The 14,571-nt window shown below is 36.7% G+C and overlaps 1 protein-coding gene across 8 annotated transcripts in view; it reads right to left on the reverse strand.

Annotated features, from left to right (window-relative positions):
• Positions 1–14,571, reverse strand: part of LRRC4C (leucine rich repeat containing 4C) — a 712,446-nt gene that overhangs the window by 110,818 nt on the left and 587,057 nt on the right. For 2 of the 8 annotated variants that reach the window (XM_019627147.1, XM_019627146.1), the window contains one exon: positions 6,998–7,072. The exons of the other annotated variants lie outside the window; for them this stretch is intronic. The gene's annotated coding sequence lies outside the window, so the exon portion shown is untranslated. The remainder of the gene's footprint in view (positions 1–6,997; positions 7,073–14,571) is intronic. 8 annotated transcript variants of the gene reach the window in all.

Raw genomic sequence — 14,571 nt, forward strand, 5'->3', positions numbered from 1 at the left:
ACTTGCTAATATCCACTCACTTTTCAGGTTGCTACTTACTGATCATTTCCCCATGAGGGACTGTCTTACAACTACATTAGAGGGTTTGTCCCTATATACATGAACCTATAGTTCTCAGTTCTCAGACATAGCAGAGATCACGTTTGAATTAAAGGATTATTTAACTGGTGTTATGTCTTCGTTGTTTACCTCTGTTAAACACAAAGCTCCAAGAAAGGGTTGTGTTGTTTTGGTCACTAAAACAACATATAGTGTGCACAATAAATATTGATCAATTGATCAAATGCAGATATTTTTAATAGGCGAGATAAAGACTATAAGAGTCATACAGTTGATATTTTTATAGGAAACAAGGAAAAATCAATGTTTTTATTTTAAAAAGGAGACAAAAGCCAAAACAGTCTGGCAGCCGAGAGTAAGAACAATCCTTATACTTCAATAGTTTTTAAAACTTCATGTGTCACAACCCAGTGCAAGAAACAACAGTATGATGAAAAGAGCCTGAGTTAACAAAGAAATGTAAAAGAGAACTTAGTACTTACACTTAAATAATCAAGGGATTTTTCAATAGAATGTTAGAGCTATTCCCATTACTCTGATTTAAAATAAAACAAAAGGCTGGTATTTCAAAGGGTAAAGTTCAGTTACTTAGAAAATTAATTTTTGTTATGCCTCTCTAACAATATTAAGCAAACAATAAGAGCTAACAACTGTTAAGGTCTAAGCGACAGACACCCTCCTAGCACTTTACATTTATACTCTCATCTAACCCTCGCAGAAACTCCAGAAGATATATACGACTTGCTGCCCTTACTCATCTTATAGAAGAGGCCACTGAGGTGCAGAGGGTTCTAAGACACTTGCTCAAGGTCGTATAGTTAAACAGTAGAGAAAACAAAATTTGAAACAAAGTCTCTATTGGGTCGTCAGGAAAGTCATGATGTATTTTTCTATGTTTTTCAACACAAAAATGCGTCATGACTTTCCCGACAACCCAATATCTGTTTCTGGAGGCAGCTTTCTTTTTTTAATACCTGCTCAACAGCAGTCTTTGAGGGTCTCAAAAGACAAGGCTACCTCTGTTTAACCACCGTTTATCATTTCTCAGGTAAAAGTATCAGTCATCTATGAATGCCAGGGATTATGCTAAATCACTTTGTATATATTCATTCAATCTTCAGAACAACCAGGTAGGGTAAGTAATCACTATTTCCAATTTATAAATAAGTACATTGAGACTTAGCTTAAACTCTCAAAGTGAAGCAACAGAGCCAGAACTGAATCCCAGATCTATTGAGTCCAAGGATTTCACTCTTAATTACACAATTTCTCTTATCTAATAAGAGAAAACTCTTGTACACAAGATCACTCTTGGCACAATACACATTTTGGTCTGGATAATGCTGGGGGCTGCCCGATGCATTGTAGTTTGCTTCCAGTCATGACAACGAAAATATCTCCAGACGTTGCCAAATGTTCCTTGGGTGGGGAGGCAAAATTGTTTCTTATTGAGAATGACTGCATTAGACAGTGGATTTTTCCTCTGGATACTCCTGGATAAAAATGGAACACATTTCTACTGCTTAATCTCTATTTCCAAGTTGTGTTCTACTACTGCATGTTTTAAAAATATGCTTTCTTTATGCAAGTTAAATACATAGTTTAGGCTGAAGTTCCCTTTGGTTATATTTTGAGTTTATGGATAATTCACACATTTAGAAGCCATCCAATTACCTTGTAGCAGGACAAGAGTTGCTAACTTTAAACAGGTCATACCTTAACATCTCTCTAAGAGTCAGGCTATTAATAGTGACTTCCTCTCATAAATATGCAGACTAGATGAAAAGATTCTTGTAAAACATTAACCCCAACACTTGGATCATAATGAATGCCCAATTAATGTTCATGATCATATTATTATCATTATTATTGTTATTATGATTTGTGTTATTTTCATAGTTTTCCTTTCTAATTTATCTTCAAAATCTCAGAAGCCATCATATTTCCTCTCTACATTCACTGAAAATATTTACTTAGAGGCCATAACATATGTCTAAATGTCAAAGCAAATCCATTACATGGATATAACTTTAAGTCAACGCAAGTTGAAATTCAAGGCACAGGGATCGATTGCTGAGAGGAAACATTTTACAGTAAAAGTCCAAATACTTAGGTCTCTGGATAAGGCACAATACGGTTATAAATAAGACACAAATAGTGAGAACTGTTTTCACTCTAAGAAAAACTTTCCAAAAGGAATAGATTTTTCTTTTACCATTCCTCACAAAGCAGCATGACACTATTTTGTTTGTAGCTCTTGACTGATTATTTTTTAAGTAAAACTTTTAACAAAAACGTATGTACCAAATGTATAATCCAAAATATCTAGACTCTCTAGCAACATGTCATCTTCAACATGCTTTGAAGGTTAAACATACTTGAATGGCCTTAGTTAGTTAGTTGGTTAGCTAGTTTTCATTCTAATTTTTCCACAAGGTATAGATCTCTCCAATTGCATATGCTTTGCTGTTTGTATGGTTGATGCCAGAAAACTGTTTCCATATTTGACCATGCCAGTCAGGAATGCTGGGACATTTATAAAAAACAAGTGCCCAACACAGAAAGATACTTCGGCCTGCCCTTCATGGCATGCAGTGGGCAAGAACAATTTTCTTCCTCCTATGGAACAATGGCTGCCACAAGGCTACTGGTTCAAGAGAAGAAGTTTGAATACCCAAACTTAGTTTTTAAAAACATTTGGGCCTCTATTTGAGAAAACTAAGCAGACAGCATGAACCCAAGAGAATACAAGCAATGTTTAAATCTCATGTCACTTTTCTTAGATGAAAAAGGAATTCTCTAAACAGAACAGCAGTTGCTGGCTTAAGGAGCTATAAGCCCTGCCAAATTGTAATATAGCCCTACATACTTCCCTGTAATTATTATTTTTCTCATATAACCGCATAGCTCTCATAGGAGATAACTTGAACAATTTAATCTTTGTTCTCCCCAGAACCTGTCATACATCAACAGAACTCAGCAGTATCTGTTAATTCTTTTTTTCATACGCATAGGAAAGACTATATTACCCAGTATTCTCCCTCCACACTCCTCAGAGTTAGGTGGGGCCATGTGATTTCTGAGATAAAAGCAGACTGGCCTATGGACACATCACTCGAGAGGGAGCTGCCCTGGAGAACAGCACTGCCTGGCCTGCAGCAGACTTTGCATGCACAAGCAATAAACTTTTGCTGTATTAATACACTGAGATTTCAGAGTTGATCTGTTATCATAGCGCAGTTCAGACAAGTCTGACTAACACAGTTTCTAGCATGTAATGTTCAATATGTAGTTCTTTAAAGAGTAAGCGGGGAGAACTGAGAACACCATTTACTAGTAACACCTAAGTTTAGATATGGATTGTAAAGGGAAAAGCATGGTCATCTTGATTTATCTAAAAAAAATAAAAATCAATCTCTGCATATTAAGCATGTACAGACTATATATTGACTTATTAAACAGTTCACGGACTAACCAGCATGATTCTATATTGCTGACTAAGGAACAGACAGGTCATATTCCTGTAAGTAGATTGTTAACACCATAAAGTAGCCCATATGAGGTCTGCCAATTAAATTCGCAAACTCATCCTAGAAAAAGTGCTTCATACTTCATTGCTGAATATCACTACGGTCACCTTCAAAATACTCCCCTTAGGAAGCTATGCACCGATGCAGGTGCCTAGTCCACCTTTCAAAGCTATTTTGGAACTCTTTTTCTGGAATGGCCATCAGAGCTGCCGTTGTATCACCCTTGATGTCATCAAAATATCTTCCTTTCAATATTTCCTTTATCTTTGGGTAAAGAAAAAGTCATTGGGGGCCAGATCAGATGAGAAGGGTGGGTGTTCCAATAGTTATTTGTTTACTGGCTAAAAACTCTCTCACAGACAGTGCCGTGTGAGCTGGTGCATTGTCGTGATGCAAGAGCCATGAATTATTGGCAAAAAGGTCGGGTTGTCTAACTTTCTCTCTCTCCTCCCAGCTTCATGTACTTTCGGAAGCACTGTGTCCCATATTCTAAAAGGAGGTGTGTATATGAAAGGTGCTCTTTCTCCTTGCCAATTCCAGGGAATTAGGGCTCATGAGAAAAATCAAGTTTGAGAGAAGGAGAAGCTAAAACACCACCCTGATAAGGCCTTCTTACCCCGCAACAATCCCACACAAGCTCTAGGTGCTAGCCTGAAATCCAAGAATAATATTTAATCTCAGCAGTGTTGCCTGAATTACACTAATCTGTGTCTCTTTGCTCCGGCTCTCCTTTGTATGCCTACAATACCACACAGACCTTGCCTGAAGCTGTCCTCTGGCCTCCATGTGCAAATGGCCATACTCCAAATTCGTCCCCCTTCACAAAGACCTCTTTCTAACCCCCTTCCCAGCAGAACAAATTTCTATTTCTTTCAGGTCTCTAACATGTTATTCCAGACCGAGTATATTTTTAAACAAACTACCTTGTTTTGGGTTATTATGTCTGTATCCTCTAAAAGTACTGAGAATACTTCAAAACCACTTTTATGATCCTTTTGTCCCTTCCAGTACCAATCTACTACTTTGTAACATAGCACTTACTATATGTGTGTTGAATTGAATTTAAAAATGTAGAAAAAAAAAAAAAGGAAAACACCTCACATGGTTTCTTCCTGTTCACATTAGGGAAGTGAGTGATCCAAGTCAGCGTAAATATGTCATGTGACAAGGAAAAGGAGAGTTAAGACAATCAATGACATATTTAAATGTCTCAAGGCACGATTCAAAGACCTCTATCTGCTAAGACCTAGAGAAGGAATGAGAAACAACTCAACTGCCTTTGCAGTGTGTGGGTTCTCTAGGTCTCATTTCTGGACTCTATTTTATATAAACCCCTATCCTGCTATTCTCTTTCAGCCAGAAACCCCAGCCAATAGCCAATAGAAGCAAAATGCTTTTTCAACACTTAATAATGAAACCAGAAAATGCAGAAATCTCCTTTATTATGTAACAAGGGTGGGGATTATTAACTATTGACTGGCAAAAAATAACTCTCCAGAAAATCCACCAAAAGAATGGTTTATTCGAGAAAAGAAAAAAGAAACGAGGTCACCCCAGGAGTGTGCAAAAGCACACTTTCGACCAGGACTGCAACTGGCTGCCCATGTGAAGAAGGAAAAGCCCCCATTCCAAGATGGCTCTTCTATTTATTAATATTAGCATCCCTCCCCCAGAAGTTACCACAAAGGACTAGAGAGTTAACAGGGGGCCCAGCTCCACCCATAGTCCTCCCAGCTCTGTGGTTAAGCATCTTAAGATGCCAGTTCACTTTTATCATAACCAAGCTGGATGGTATTCTCTTGATATACGAATCCCAGCAAATACATGAACAAACTGATTCCTTTGCTGATAAGATACTTAGTTGATTTTTGTTACACCCGTTAATCTGATGACCTAAGACCTGATACGCAAAGCTTTGGAGACCAGCAGCATCAACATCACCTGGGAGAGTTTTAGAAATGCAGATTCTCAGACCTCACCCCACACCCACTGAATCAGAATTTGCATTTTAACAAGATCCCCAAGTGACTCAAATGTTGCAACATTTTAGGAAGCATGGGCATTGAATATTCTAGCAGCAATGCTTCATTTGCATCCTGGTCCTCTCTTTGCTCTAAGCTGTGATTTTATTGGAAAATTAAAGTACTGTATTTGCGTCTCATACCCTCTCTTCTCTACCCCTCACTGTTTTCTGTACACCTATCCATTTGCTTTAATATGCAGTATGAAAAGATTCCTGTTATGCTTTAGATTGTACACATTTCTTTCATATACATGATCTCATTTGATCCTTCTGATATCCTTGTAAACACCATCACACATAAGTTGTCAAATGTCATCTAGGTAATAAATATCTGAGAATCTGCATTCCCAATTGTAGCAAGATGCTTCCTCTTGCAAACAATGAAAGGGCCTCTCCTTGTACACAGTGAACTCCCCTTACTCAGAATTCTCTGCATTGTAAATTGAACTTAAAAAAAAATCAATACTTAACAGGGAAATAATAGTAATGTACCTGTAAGACAGAGTTTGAAAAGACTAGAAAGATTTGCATGTGATGAGTTTAAGGAAAACAGATCAAAAAACAAAACAAACAAACAAAGGATATTAAGTTCCTTGCTCTTCCTACCCCCCCCCCCAAATCTCCATGGAGCCAATGACTTGAGACTTGATGTCTAACTTACTTTTGAATCTTTTGTCCTTGCCACTCCCATAACCCGGCTTATCCCTAAACACAGACACTAAACATGCACACTCTTGATGAAAGCTTTTACAGCTGCCACTACAAAATGGATTTGCTGTCAGTTTGTCTAAAATGTGTCCGCTGAAGAAATGAGAGGAAAAAAGATCCAGTCATTGCTTATAAGAAATGGAGTTTTCAACTAACGAAAATCAACTTGGGCATTTCTATCCTGTATGGTAGGACTTCTCTAGCATCCTTACCATTCGTGAGACCTGAGCTTCTCAGCAATGAGTAGAACATAAAGCAATAACAATAAAGAAACATCTACTATAGTTTCATTAAGAAGTTCTTTGGAATGTTAGGATATAATACAGTAAATTATCAGCCATATTGAAAACCAAGTGAATTTTCAAAGGCTTTCATCTAAATCTATGCCATATACAGAGGCAAATATCTGTACACAATGCAAAATTATTAACTAGAACTTTAGCCTTCATCAAAATGCTTGAACACTGTTATTTAGGCATCTAAGTGTATCATTTTTACAAACGCCTCTTGATGATTGCAGAACGGGAATCACACTGGAAGCTAGGAGTCTACAATTAAACATCATGTAGGTAGACTATTGCAGAAGAAAGGAATTTTAGAGAGTGTGTTTAGACCTATCCCTCATTTTCATCTTAGAGATTTAGAAAGAGGAGCCCAAAGAGGCCACAAAACTTACCACAAGGTCCACTGTTGTTTGTCACTGACTAGCTGGGTGCGCAAGTCCCCTCTCTCTCAGCCTCAGTTTCATGATCTGCAAAACGAGGTGATTGGACTAGATGATGCAAGATTCCATATGGCCAGAAAATGCCATTATCCTGCAAGACTAGAAGCCACATCCTAGAACATTCCCCCTCCGAAAGCAACATACAAGAAGATGAAATGACATTTAAATGGCACTTGGCACTGCTGGTGTTCCAAGGACTGAATCTCAACTTGAGACTTCAGAATTGCATAGGTGGCTGGTGCCCACCACAGACAAGCAAACCAGGAGAGAACGGCTGTTGAGAAACTCTGCCTGAGAAGTGCTGCAACTAAAAATCAGTCCAAAGTGATGGCCAATCCCCTCCTCCCTCTTCTGAGCATCTGGTGACTTCCTCTGTCGGGCCTCTGCTTCTCCTCAAGGTTCACCGGAGTCCTGGCAGTCCAGCCCTTGACCTAACCCCAGACCAAGATGCATTTCCTCCTGGAAGACTCCCCGCCTGGACAAGTCATTCAAAATCAACCTTAAAAGCGACTCCAGGCTCCAGGAAGCTGAGGACTTTAGCATCTTTTTAAATGAGCTGTCTGGCCTTGTCTGTAGTGAAACCTTTATATTTTGTTACAATTTTATTATGTGAATAATCAAAGAGTTGGTACGTTTACTACAAAAGGAGGACTCAGCCTTTGAATGGAGGACCTGCCCCGATCCTTGCTCATGCTTTTACTGCGGGTACTTATCTTCCATTCCGCATGCTTATCTAGGGTAGGATCTTTGAAATGTTTCTATTTATTTATTTTAAGTGTTTCCATATTTCTCTTTTTCTTCTTTTCATTATTACTATTTTCTAATGAGTAATCAGAAAGACGATGGTTTAGGTTTTTCAAAGAATGTTTAGATATATGACTCAACGAGGCACAAAGTTTCTATCAATTAAGTCAAACATTAAACCAGAATTTAATTCCCTGGGCTCATTTTAATGATATACTCAAGGGAACCTGAAGCATTTTGTCCTATTACTGTAACATATTTAAGGAAAGCTAGTATTTATACCTAAATAATTGTATACAAATTATGATCAACCAGGAGAATAATTCTACAATGTCTAATTAAGTAAATCAAAATTATTCATAGTATCACAATTATCATCTATTATTTACGGGGTGCCTATTATGTGATAAAAGTGAACTGGCATCTAAAGATAATTAACCACAGAGCTGAGAGGACTATGGGTGGAGCTAGGGCCATTGTTAACTCTCTAGTCCTGACTTCCTGTTAAACTTAGTGGTACCTTCCGGAGGAGGGATGCTAATATAGAGAGAAGACATCTTGGAATCAGGGTTCTTGGCATGTGGGCAGCTGGTTGGAATAGCGGCCAGCAAGTGTGCGTTCACACACACCTTGGTGGCTTTGTTTCCTTGTCTTTTCCTGCATAAACTGCTCTTTTGATGGACTACCTGGAGAATTATTCGTCCAGTCGACATATGTGTTGGACACTCTCCTAATCACTTTACACATTTACATCATTTTAACCCCACAGAGACACTGCAAAGTTAACCCTAAAAGAAGACAAGAAGATAGAAGGGAGCCAAATCACGGCCTCAAAGAAGGGTTAGCTTGTTGAAAAACAAAAAATAAAAGAATGATCATAAATTTTTAATTGGCTATATTAGGCTACACCAAGACTGGAAGGTACAAGGAAACCAAGTTTGTCTCAGCTCCTACCTACAGGAATCAAGCAGCAGATACTCTCTGACTATAGGGAGTATGTTTATTGCTAAAGATACTCAGCAACAGGGCTCTGTGACCAGCTCTCAGGGTCGCTACAGAACGGGATTCTGGCAACAGATGAAAGTACTGGAGAAGCTCTAAGGGTCTTCCAGCCCTGGAATTCTGGACAAAAGTAATACTGTGAACGTTGAGAGTATATCTATATAAATAGATGAATCAATAAATACACAGATGAACAATCATAGAGAAAATTATGCTTGTATGTGTCTCTTCTAGCACTCATTATATTCTACGTTGTGTGGAATGTATATGTGTCCTTTTACTTTCATTTCTATTAGATTATAAGTTCATTGGCTCTTGACTCACCACATACTATTAACCTTGGGAAAGGTGTTCATTTTCTTCTCCTATAATAATGGAATCTGTTACACAGCATTGTCATGAGGAATACATTAGATTGCATATTCAAAAGACTTAATCCAGTGCATTGCATTAGTAAGCAACAAATAAAATTAGAGTTCTTAATTATTATCATTATTATTACTACTATTATTTAATACTACTATTATTGTGATTTTTACCAAGCTACAGATGAATGCCTCAGACTCAGTTTCTTTGATTTTAGAGTCTAATAAACCCCACTCAATAGCCATCTTTACATTCCAATAGGTCAATCCAAACAGCAACATTTCATCTTCCAATCTGCCAACCTAAATTGGCTGGGGAGAGGGAAACAAACCCAAACCACCTGCCATGAATTGCTTCATTGAAAAAGCAATTCAATAACATATTTTTAGTGTGTGGCTCTCTTAACTGAAAAGAGAATATGGAGTGAGGAAAAGATAAAAAATGATATATTTTATTCCAGTATGTTAAAAAATTACTATTCTTTGAAGCTCATTGTATGCATGACAAGTGAACATATATTTCTTTCTGGAGTGAAAGAACTGTTATATGCCTTTGCAATTAATTAATGCTGTCTCCAGTATTCCTATGAAATCAATGTCTAATTCATTTCAGTGGGGCTTCTGGAATAGCAGACCTCTTGTCCATTTCTGGTATAGTAATGTAACAACAGCAAGATGGGTTTTAAATGGTACATGTGCAAAAGGGTGTGAAGGCAGACAAAATTCCACACTGTAATTTATACCAATACTTTTCAAACAATGCAAGCAGTGGAGCTCTTTTTAAAAAGAATATTAGGTCCAACATAAGCGAAGTCACTTTAAATGCATATCATTGGCTAAGAAACTATCTCATTGTTCATGGAGGTCCTGAAACACTTACAGCCTCAAAAGTACTTAGAAAAGCATCCTTCAACTCAGAATACCTTATCTATTGATGAAAAAACTGAGTTCCCAAAATGAGAAGGGATTTGACCATGTCTCACAGCTACTAAATGTCAAGAGTTAGAATTCATGGCTCATTTATTCATTCAGCTCATATTTATTGAGAGCCCTCCATGTGCTCATTCTGTGCTTGGCTTCCTATACATATCATGCTTATTTTTAAAATTCATGCCATTTCTATTTGACAACTATTCATTTCATATCTATTAAGTGCAGGGACTGTGTTTGGGTCAGTGTGCTGAGGGTAATATAAGTCAGAGTTACTATCTGCCACAAACATTTTAAAAGCTAGTTGGAAATGTACCAAGTACATAAATAATTATAGTAATTGGAAGAATGTAGTTAATACCATTAGAAAGCAAGAGAATTTGACAAGAGTTAACTTAATAATTTTCAAACCATATTAAAAAAAATACCTGTATCTGTTAACCAATCGCCAAACCTGTATTCATCTTGTACCATGTGCCAAGAACTGGGATGTAATTATAAAAAAATCCAAGAACAGCTAGAAGCTTATAATCTATTTAAGTAGCTGGCTGAGATGTACAAACAAGAAATGTGTTTTAACAAGTCAGGATAATATTTAAGTGCTAAGCGCAATGCACCAATTTATATGTTAGAGAGATTCTTAAAAAAGAAAGCTCAGTGTGGACTAAGTACCATTACTAAATCAAGAAAGAGCATATGCCCTTAAAGTATTTATTATTACCATTTATATTATACTAGAGACATTGGTGTAGCCATGGCACCTAACACATACTTATTGGACTAACTATGTGAACATACTTTTTCTCCTTAATAGCTTATGAACAACTAATATGACATTGTATTATATCAATAGGCCCTTAAAGAATCACTGAGCAATTGAGCAATTTATTCTTCAGCTACTTTGTAACTTTTGTTGTGACATTCCCGATTTCTCACCTGTTAACCCATAAAGCTTCTCAGAACTGACCATATATTCATCAATCTTGGCATATCCTGAAACCACTGAAGAAGGTACGCCACAATTTCCTTACATAATTCTCACCTAAGTCGAAGTTCCCTCTTCCTTTTCTGAGCAATGTAATAAACAGTACATTTCACTTGAAAAACCTTTTAGTTTGTTTTTTTTACCTATCATTTACATATCGTACTATATTATTTATTAATATTATATATATATATATATATTTTTTTTTTTCTCATCGATATTAGTAGCCCAAGACAATACGAAGCATAGCTTATACCTAAATATAGCCTTTTACCAAAGAGGTATGTAATAAATAGCCACTATTGTAATTTGACTACAATGGAAAGGCCCACGTGTGCAACAGATATACTAGTCAATGAGTAGGTACTGACAGTCTATGACTTATTATTTCTGATGCTTTATGTATTTAATCCTCAACTCCTACGAGAAAAAAGTAAGAAACAAAAGGAATGAAAAGTATAGCACCTAACAGTAGCAGGATGCTCGCACTGTCTTCCCATTTTGGATTGGGTGTCGGTCTAGTAGGTCTTTTATTTCTCCATATGTAACCCAATGGAATTAGCTGAGACGCTGCACACTATGCATTCTTTCAGACCTTTAAATATTGCAAGGGTCAACTAGGAACACAGAAAATAAGAAAATTACATTGATTTTGTTTGGACTGTGTAATGGCAACATGGGAGTCGAGTTAGGCAGAGTACACTTTAGTGTAGTTGCTCCAACTTTTTAGTTGTTGTTTCCTGTCTCCCAGTGAGAGAGAAACCCATTATGCAGTGCCACCCCTCTTTCTCCCTTTCACCCCCACCCGCCCTCAGATCTCTCTCTATCTTCTTTCCCACTCCCCAAACTGAAAGCAGCATTTCACCAATCAAACCTTACAACATGTGATGTACTCTAAGACTTCTTTTCTTTCCTATCCTATCCTATCCTATCCTATCCTATCCTATCCTATCCTATCCTATCCTATCCTATTTTACTCCATTCCATTTCAATTTATAGTATTTAATTTTTTTTAAATTGCAGATTTGAACAATCAAATCGATTTTATCACTCTCTCTGACCGCATGAATTCAATCACATTTTAATACTCTACAAAGTATTCTAAGAATTTTTTCCTCATTTTGTAGAGTGTGGATAATACTATCTCTTTATAGGGTTGTACTCATTACTAAATAAAATACTACTGCTTAGTGTTCAATATAGACATACTCTACTTTACAGATATTATTCTTTTAATTATTATATTACAATTATAAATTCTACTTTAGATATTTGGAAACTGTTACTTTCTATTAAAATTCTCATATACATGACAGACATTGTTAAGTTAGAAAATTCCTAACTTTTTAATCAATGGTTGGGAAAAAAAGAGAAAAAGACAATGAAACAGTTTTTCGAGAATACAAATAATATTACCTCGTAGTTGGTTACTGTGGACTTTTGATTTAGTACCTAATCTCCATGGTGATAAAGGGATGTGAAAAGTGACAGCTCTGGCATTTCATTGAGATGCTTCTGTGGTATGACATATATAACAGATTAATTCTTCTAACTTAAGTGTGATGAAAGTCATCTTATCTCCTATTAGTAGGAGAAATATGAACAGAGGCATGGGTTTCCCTCACCCGTAATATTTGTATCAGAGGGAAAGACACTAACTAAAAGAAACTGAAATATATCTCTTTTTTTTAATAATTCTGGTTTGAAGCCTCAAATCACTGTTTACATAAGAGGTTATAAGTAGGAATATCATAGTTTCATTTCTATTCTTTTTTTAGATTATAGAAGCAGGTAAAATGATAAAGTTCATTATTCAATAAAATTTTAAATAAAATATAAATAGAAATAAATAGAAATAAAGGGTATACATTATATATATATATATATATATATGGCAGAAAATAATATATATATATATATATATATATATGGCAGAAAATAAGAAAATAATTTACTATTCCTGCCATGACTTATCAGGAATCTGAGCAAGTTCAGACACAACAGCAGAGAAGAATAATACCAACTCCTCAGCAGGAGATAAAGTGGTTTCTCCAGGTGGAGTTTATGGTTGCCTTTTAATCACTCAAGAGATTGAATTTTTCTTTCATCTAAACTAATCCTGCTTGCTTTCAACCTTACTCCCCATCCATCCTATAATTCCTTGTTTCCTCTCTCTCTCTCTCTCTCTCTCTCTCATTAACTTAAATATGGACCTTTGTAATTCCCCATGTGTGCCACTGGCATCAACATTTCAAAAGATGTCTTCAGGGCGCCCACTGAGTGCACCACACTAATTTTATTTTGTTAATTGAATGGTTCTTAAACAACCTCATTAGCTGACCACAGCATTTAGCATTTCCTATTGTGAAGCTGTCCTTGGCATGTCTTTCCTGCCACCAGGAAGACCAGAACCTCACTTACAGGGCCTTTATACAAGTCCCCAGGCTTTCACACCACAATGGGGGGGAAGTGAAAGGAACTAATCCTGAGTATCTACTATGTGTCAGGCTATACATGGTATGGTGCTTAATCTTAAGACACTCCTATAATATCATTATACTCATTTAAAGAGGAAGACAGTGGAAGCAACAAGAGATTCTATCACTTCTCCAAAGTCAGACAATGAGTAAATTGTCCAGGCGGGACTCCCAGAGTCCACATGCTGGGCCACTGCACAGCACAGTAGTCAGCATTAAGGATATGCTGACTTACTCTGTTTCGTTTATTTGTTTGTTTTTTCTGTCAGCCCTTTGAAGGGCTTAATATTCTGGATTGTCCAAATATGGGGGTTATGTTATCTCGAAATGGTACTAAAAGCTGTGTCAAGTCCTTTCCCCGAGTTCTAGTTCTAGAAAAGTTTGGAACAGAAGAAGAATCAGCAGTCAGTCTGTAGACAGGCTGAGGGCCCTCAGGAGGATGGAAGCCAGGGAGCCTAGACAGCCTCCTCCTGCTAGTAGAACATAATTTCCTACCTCTTTTCTTTGGAGGTTTTGCATATGAAGCTTGAAATTCACATTAAAAAAAAACAAAACAAACTGGGGGTCACCACAACATGAGGAACTGGATTAAGGGGTCGCAGCATTAGTAAGGTTGAGAACCACTAGATTAAAGTAACAGAAACTTCAAAAAGAATGATGACAAAAACATGAGTTGTGTCCTAGAGATTCTGCTTTTGTAAGTTTATGAATAGCTTAAGAGCCTACATTTTATAAATCTCCCCTATTGGTAACCGTTATCAGCCAGGTTTAGGAATCATTGTACTTCCAATAATAATTTCCAATGCCTTTTTGAATATTTGAAGAACTTTACTTGGAACAAGTAAAATGAAAAAGAGAAGGAACTTGAGCAAACTTTATGCTATTCTTCTGTTGAGTTTAATGACCCTATTACATATCTTATATTGGTGCTATTAGGATAACATTAACAATATACCATGAAGACCTTTTTATTTCATCACTAAGAAAGTTTTATTCAAATAAAGTATCAGATCACACAAAAGA

This window comes from Hipposideros armiger, unplaced genomic scaffold (genome assembly GCF_001890085.2).
Source record: "Hipposideros armiger isolate ML-2016 unplaced genomic scaffold, ASM189008v1 scaffold_715, whole genome shotgun sequence".
NCBI lineage: Eukaryota > Metazoa > Chordata > Mammalia > Chiroptera > Hipposideridae > Hipposideros > Hipposideros armiger.